At 45.1% G+C, this 7,690-nt stretch overlaps 1 pseudogene; it reads left to right on the top strand.

Annotated features, from left to right (window-relative positions):
- The first annotated feature begins 1,348 nt into the window (after nt 1-1,348).
- Nucleotides 1,349-2,191, top strand: LOC117360395 (annotated as a pseudogene).
- Nucleotides 2,192-7,690: the final 5,499 nt, after the last annotated feature.

Raw genomic sequence — 7,690 nt, 5'->3', positions numbered from 1 at the left:
TTCCGATTTTGGCAACAAGATTTGCAACGCTCCCTTCCCCCCGGACATCAGGCCCGGTCTGACAAACCTCCCTGCCCTTGGCCGGCGATGTCTAAACTGCCTTCTTACAGCAGCCGGAGCGTAGATGCATATGGCTGCCGTAAAAGTCGTCACGCAGCTTCAACGCTCTAGCTCAGGGGTGCCCACACTTTTTGGGCTTGCGAACTACTTTTAAAATGACCAAGTCAAAATGATCTACCAACAATAAAATTTAAAAAAAACACAAAGCACACTGTACGCTGAGAAAATATTAATTATCATTCCTATTCTGGGGTTTTTTCAAAGAGGTCAAGGCAGATGACTCTATGCACTAACACCCATACAAAAATAGACAAATACCCCCCTCCCTTTTTACTAAAGCACAATAGCAGTTTTTAGTGCAAGGAGCTGCGCTGAATGCCCAGGGCTGCTCTCAATTCTCATAGGCTCCCTGCACTAAAAACCGCTATTGCGGTTTAGTAAAAGGGGGCTAAAGTGCAAAAAATAGACAGCAGATATAAATTCAGACACATTTTGATCACTAAATTGAAAATAAAATCATTTTTCCTACCTTGTCTGGTGATTTCATGAGTCTCTGGTTGCACTTTCTTTTTCTGACTGTGCATCCAATCTTTCTTCCCTTCTTTCAGCATGTATGCTTCCTCTCCTCCAGACCTCATTCCCTCCCCCAACTTTTTGTTCCTCTCTCCCTGCCTCCCTTTCTTTTTTCTCTCTTCATGCCCCCTTTCTTTTTTTCTGTTTCCCTTCTGTCTCACTGCCTGCCCCCTTTCTTTCTTTCTCCCTGCCTGCCCTCCATGAAGCCACTGCTGCCACCATCGAGGAACAGGCCCTAAAGCCACCGCCGCCGCCACCGCCCCAAGCTCTCTCTGCTTCCCTGCATCGGGCCGACCAGCATTCCTCTCCCCGACATCAATTCTGCCGTCGGAGAGGAAGTTCCACCCAGCCAGGCAGCAATTGACTGGCCCGAACTTCCTCTCCGACGGCAGAATTGACGTCGGGGAGAGGAAGGCTGATTGGCCCGGTATATCGCCAAGGCAAAGTGAGTCTATCACGGAGCCCGGGATAGGCTCCGCGATAGACTCACTTTGCCTTGGCTATCAATCATTTTCCGGACCTGGTTGGCTGTGCACCCCCCCTAAAGCTGCACCCGGGGCGGACCTCCCCCCCACCCCCTCATTGGTATGCCACTGCTTCCCATCCATTTCCAAATACAATTCAAACTCCTCTTACTGACCTACAAATGCACTCACTCGACTGCCTCTCACTATCTCTCTTCACTTATCTCTCCCTATATTCCCCCACAACCCCTATGAGCTCCATTCAGTTGGTAAGTCCCTCTTAGCTGTCTCTCTGCCCTGAAACATCCCCCAAATAGCCAGTTTTCACTAATTTTTAACAGTGATAACTGATTAAGTGCCACTGAAGATTAGTTGATTGCCCTACCCATTGGTTTAACCATTGGTGACCATTTCTAGCTTGTGAATATTGATCAACAAATTTTTAAGTTCTCGTCATATATTCATTTGCATTATGTCAAGTCTCTCAGAATCACTTGCAGGACATTTCAACGCTGAACTCCCTCACCCATCTGCAGTGGTTGAAAGCGGACCAGAACGTGCTCGTGCACATACAGTTGAACGAACTGTCCTATCTGCAGGTTGCCAACTTTACCATAACCACATCAGGGAACTTGGAGGTATCAGCCACCCTAGTCTGGAGTCACTTAATCTTAATGGGAATGAAATATCCACATTCTATAGAGTGAATTGTGTGAACCTAGAAAATCTGCAGACTCTAGAACTCCGAGGCAACAGGCTAGAGAGCACAGCAGGAGTCCTTCTGCCCAACCTGCACAACCTCTACCTAGCTCAAAATGCGATCAGACACCTAGAAGGCTTGGAAGGGCTGGTCTAGCTACAGACGCTTCATGTATGAGACAATCAACTAGAAACCCTGGATGGCTTCTCAGGGAGTATGAAATCCTTGCAGTATCTGAACATTAGAGGATCTAGATAGGCAGAGGGAGATGCAGAAGCTGGGCTGTCTGAGAGGACTGCGGGCCCTTGCAATGCAGGATAACCCCTGTACAGAGGCCGATGATTATCACAGGGAAGCCCTAATTGCAGGCTTTCCCTCTTCCTCAAACGGCTAATGCCCAGACTGCTAATGTTGGAAATCTGGGATGAAAAATGTTTTGGTGCCAATCCTCTGCTGTAGTATTCCTTCCCACTGGCTGTTAAAAGGACAACTAGCATTTTCCTAATTAAGGGAAAGAGATTAATGTTGTAAAATTGTACAATTGAAAGCTTAATATAGTTTAGGTGAGAAAAGGTGGGTTGTCTGATATATAGTTTGGGTATTAGCTTTATCTTAGAATGGAGTGAATGAGTTGAATGGTTGTTTAATGATAAGGTACCAAGACTTCTGGAGGCATAAGGGTAAGTAGATAATAATAGGGGAAAAATGAGGGAGAGGGGGGTGTAGGGGAAATGTGTTATGTTATTTATCTGTGTAAGGAACTAAGGTCCAAATTCATTAAGCAAACTGATCGTGTACCGATCAGTTTAAGACCCCTTAGCGACCAGATTTCCCTTTGACCCAATTCACTAACGCCTGTAGCGATCCGATCCCGATCATCCCATGCAAATTAGTAAAACCCCATGCAAAATAGCCAAGCGATTGATTCACTAACAATTGCTTGGCTATTTTGAGTCGGGTTTTACTATTGGCAAACCTGACTGCTGCAGACCTGTCTTTTTTAATTTATTTTTTCCATGGTACAGATATTTTGCGTGGCCTAAGGAAGTCCCTGATTGGTCAAAGCAATAGCCAATCAGTGACTTCCTATGGCTCAGGCGCTCCAGGCCCCTCCCAAGGTAGGAGCCTGAGCCAATCAGGGCCTTATGCTCCTCCCCATGCATCACATGATGCAACGAGGTGGGGCCTAAGGCCTCAGAGTCGTCGCTAGAGTCATGGGAGCAGGAGGGGTTGAGCATCCCTCCTGCTCCGTTAAAGGTACGGGGAGGGGGTGGAAAGGGGGTTTGGAATGGGTAGGGGATGGTTTTTCTGTTACATAGAACTTTTGAGACCCCTGTTATGTTGCACAAGTTAGACAGTTCTAAATCTAATAGATGCTAGCATTGTCATCTTGACATAGGGAAACTGGATCATCTGTTGTTCTATTGTCCTTTGATACTTAACTTTGGAGGTCAATATGGGGTATGATTAACAACATATTGGAATCATCAATTCCACTAATAAATGAAGTGGTCATATGTGGAACGTTATTACTTGTTAAACCCCATATGGATCGTTATAAATGCTGCCTTTTTCTTGTCATGACCGGGATAGCCATGCAGATGGTAACCCGAAATTGGAAGAACTATGACCGCTTAAATTTTCCTTTCTGGTGGGCAAATTTGTGCTCCAGCTATAGATATGAAAAAATGAATCCTGGGGATGAGTGATCACAACATGATCAACTTTAAACTTGACATCGGGAAAGGGAAACATACCAAAATCTTAACCACGACCTTAAACTTTAAAAAGGGAAGAAACAATAGCTTGAGAGCCATAGTGAAACAACGGCTCAAGAAAAGATGGACAAAGTTAAAACGGTAGATCAGGCATGGTCCCTATTGAAAAATACTATACTATACTAGCACAAAATCTCTACATTCCGCGGATTTCCAAAGAAAGGAAAACTAAAGGCAAAAGAGAACCAGCATGGCTTACTAGAGAGATGAAGGAAGCCATAAAAGAAAAGGACTCCTTCAAAAAATGGAAACGCACGAAAACAACCGAAGCTTGGAACAAACACAAAGATGATCAGAAGAAATGTCACAAGGTGGTGAGGGATGCCAAAAAGGACTATGAGGAGAAAATAGCGCAAGAGGCCAAAAATTTCAAGTCCTTCTTTAGATGCGTAAAAGGAAAAAAACCTGCAAAAGAGGCGGTGGGACCGCTGGATGACCAGGGAAGAAAAGGGTACATCAAGGAAGACAAACAAATTGCAGACAGACTAAATTCCTTCTTTGCATCTGTCTTTACGAAGGAGGATACCACAACAATACCAGAAGCAGTTAAAGTGTTCAAAGGAGTAATAGAGGACAGCCTCACCACAGTAGAAGTGGACTTGGACCAGATCGACAATCTTAAAAGTGACAAATCCCCTGGACCTGATGGAATTCACCCGAGAGTCTTAAAAGAACTGAAAGTTGAAATCGGAGAGCTTTTGCAAAAACTTACCAACCTGTTAATTAGAACTGGACAGATACCGGACGATTGGAAGATAGCGAACATCATGCCAATTTTCAAAAAAGGGTCAAGAGGAGAACCGGGCAACTACAGACCTGTAAGTCTTACATCTATCTCTGGAAAGATGTTTGAAGCACTGATTAAAGATAGCATAGTCCGGCACTTGGATACACATGACCTGATGAGAGCCAGTCAACATGGCTTCAGGAAAGGGAAATCATGTTTGACGAATTTACTTCAATTTTTTGAGACCGCGAACAAACAAATTGATAGTGGAGAACCAGTGGACATAATATACTTGGACTTCCAGAAAGTGTTCAACAAGGTTCCACATGAAAGACTTCTCAGGAAACTACAAAGCCATGGAATAGAGGGAGATATACTAAGATGTATAGGCAAATGGCTGGAGAATAGAAAGCAGAGAGTGGGCATAAATGGGAAGTTCTCAGACTGGGAGAACGTGACTAGCGGTGTGCTCCAGGGCTCAGTACTTGGGCCCATCTTATTTAATATTTTCATCAATGACCTAGAAGAAGGAACATCCAGTGAGATCATCAAGTTTGCAGACTACACAAAGCTATGCCGGGCAATCAGATCGCAGAAGGAGAGCGAGGAACTCCAGAGTGACTTGTGTCAGTTAGAGAAATGGGCGGAGAAATGGCAGATGAAGTTTAATGTGGAAAAGTGCAAAGTAATGCATTTAGGCAGAAAGAACAAGGAACACGAGTATAGACTGTAAAGTGCAACTCTGGGTAAGAGCGAACAAGAAAAGGACCTGGGTGTACTGATAGATAGGACCCTGAAACCGTCGGCACTATGCATGTCAGCGGCAAAGAAAGCGAATAGAATATTAGGCATGATAAAGAAAGGAATCACGAGTAGATCGGAGAAAGTTATAATGCCGCTTTACAGGGCAATGGTCAGACAACACTTGGAATACTGTGTCCAACATTGGTCTCCCAACCTAAAGAAGGATATAAAACTGCTGGAGAGGGTGCAGAGACGAGCAATGAAGCTAATTAAAAGGTATGGAGAACTTGGAATATAAGGAACGACTTAAGAGACTGGGATTGTTCTCCTTTGAGAAAAGGAGATTGCGAGGGGATATGATCGAGACTTTCAAAATACTGAAAGGAATTGACAAAATAGAGCAGGAAAAAAAATTATTTACAATGTCCAATGTGACACAGACAAGAGGACATGGACTGAAGCTAAGTGGGGACAAATATCAGGAAGTTCTGCTTCACGCAACGAATGGTGTACACCTGGAATGCTCTCCCAGAGGAGGTTATTGCGGAATCCACCGTTCTAGGATTTAAAAGCAAACTAGCTGCACATCTCCTTACAAGAGGCATAGAGGGATATGGGTGACTAAAATTATGCCAGGTGTACACCTGGCTGGGCCTCCGTGTGTGCGGATCGCTGGAATTGATGGACCGAAGGTCTGATCCAGAGATGGCAGTTCTTATGTTCTTATGTTTTGGGGCGCAGTAATTTATTTAAGCTGGTTTGGGGGCCATTGATATCATATATTACCTCCCTATAGTTGGCCTTTGATTATGAGCCAGTTTTGGTTTATTATCATACACATCCAGGAAAGAGTGTGTGTGTGTGTGGGGGGGGGGGGGGCTATTTCTGTCCTAATTTGACTTTTGAGTATGTCCACCTGGGGGGGGGGGAGAATATTTTTAATCTGAATAGGGTAAGGTTATTGGGATAGTCTATGTTTCTGTGTTTTATTGAATAATCATTGGGTGGGGGGAGAAGGTTGGTTATGTTTATTTATAAGTTGAATGTGCTTTTATTAACTTATTATATGATATACTAGTGTTTAAGCCTGTTACATTAACGGGTGCTAGAATAGATGTCTGTCTGTCTTTCTCCTGCCCCCCTGTCTCTTTCTTCCTTTCTTTCTATCTCTCTCCCTGCCCTGTCTATCTTTCTTTATTTCTTTCTATCTTTCTTTCTCCCTCCCGCTGTCTATCTTTTTTTCTTTCTTTCTATCTTTTTTTCTTTCTGTCGCTCTCCCTGCCCAGACCCTCACTGAAGCCGCCTTCCAGCGGTGCCAGCTAAGGGATCCCTTGCCCTTTCCTCAATCCAGCTGTGGACAGTTGCCTGCACACTCCTGGTGGGGGAGGGGAGGGGAGGGGTTCCTTTAGCTCTCGTTCGCTGAGGTGGTGGTGGCCCACCCCATCCATGCACTCTCTCTCTCCTACCTGCACTCCAAATGCCTGCTTCTCTCACCCGCCCAAAGCCTCTCTCTCTAGTGGCTATCCCATGTCTCTCTTCTCCTCACCAATCCAGGCCCCAACTCCCAATCAGGCATCTCTTTCCACCCCCACCCAACTATCATGGTCCTCCTTGTCCTCCACCCTCACCTCATGATTGATTCCCTTGCTCCTGCCCCCAGCTGACCGTCTAACCTGCCGGTTCCTTCTTGGGACAGATGGGAATGATCTCCCTCTCCCCCCTTGCTCCAGGGGAGTTTACTTTGCGGGGGTGGTAACAGTCACTGGCATCGGGAGTTTTTGTTGTTGCAAGCTCCCCTTTCCCCCTACATGCCAGCGATTGTTGGGGTTTTTTTTTGTTTTTTTTCGGCAGACAGAGAGAGGGCGGGAGGGGGGGATGTGGCTGCCGTGGTGATCTGGCCGACTCCCTTGCCGGAGTTATTTTTCAGTTTAAAGGTGCCGCGGCGGCTCCTATAACGATCCCCGCCTGCATTAGAAGTCTTCTCTGAAGCAGGTGTGGCTTGTGACAGGAGCCGCGGCGGTACCTTTAAACTGAAAAATAACTCCGGCAAGGGAGCCGGCCAACTGGCAGTTCAAGTCAGAGCTTTGGTCTGGCCTGCTCCCTGCTCGCCTTGCCGTATTGTGTTTTTTAGTCGGAAGTCCGCGGCAACAGCCCCAAAGCCCTTTAAATCTCTGTGGGCTTCGGGGCCACTACCACAGCGGCCTGTGCTAAACGGCTTCGTAAAAGAGGCCCCTAATCTCTATTTCCTCCTTCTTCAGCTCTTTACCCCAGCCCAGGCTACTGTCCTTATATTCTTCCTTTCTTTCATCTTGTCTCTCTCCACTCCTCTCACTGGTTACAGCAACAGGACTTCAAAATGCCAAACACGATTAATAAAGGAATTATCCTCCATTTCAAGACACAGAATAGGGTCTCAGATTGAAATTTCTTGGATGATAACTAGGAAGACACTATATTAATTTTCAGAAAACCAGATTCAAAGAATTCTAAAACACAGAATAACTGAACAATGAAATATGCCAAGTCAGACTAACTTATAAATCAATGTTTCAACAAACTTTTGCAATGGTGCTCAAACAATAAACTAAATTTAATACAGCAAGTCTCTGGCAGTTCGTTACTTTTATTTAATTTACAACAGAGA

The sequence above is a fragment of the Geotrypetes seraphini genome, chromosome 5 (genome assembly GCF_902459505.1).
Source record: "Geotrypetes seraphini chromosome 5, aGeoSer1.1, whole genome shotgun sequence".
In the NCBI taxonomy this organism is placed as follows: Eukaryota; Metazoa; Chordata; class Amphibia; order Gymnophiona; family Dermophiidae; genus Geotrypetes; species Geotrypetes seraphini.
The sequence above is the reverse complement of the archived record's forward strand: the minus strand, read 5'-3'. Positions and strand labels throughout refer to the sequence as shown.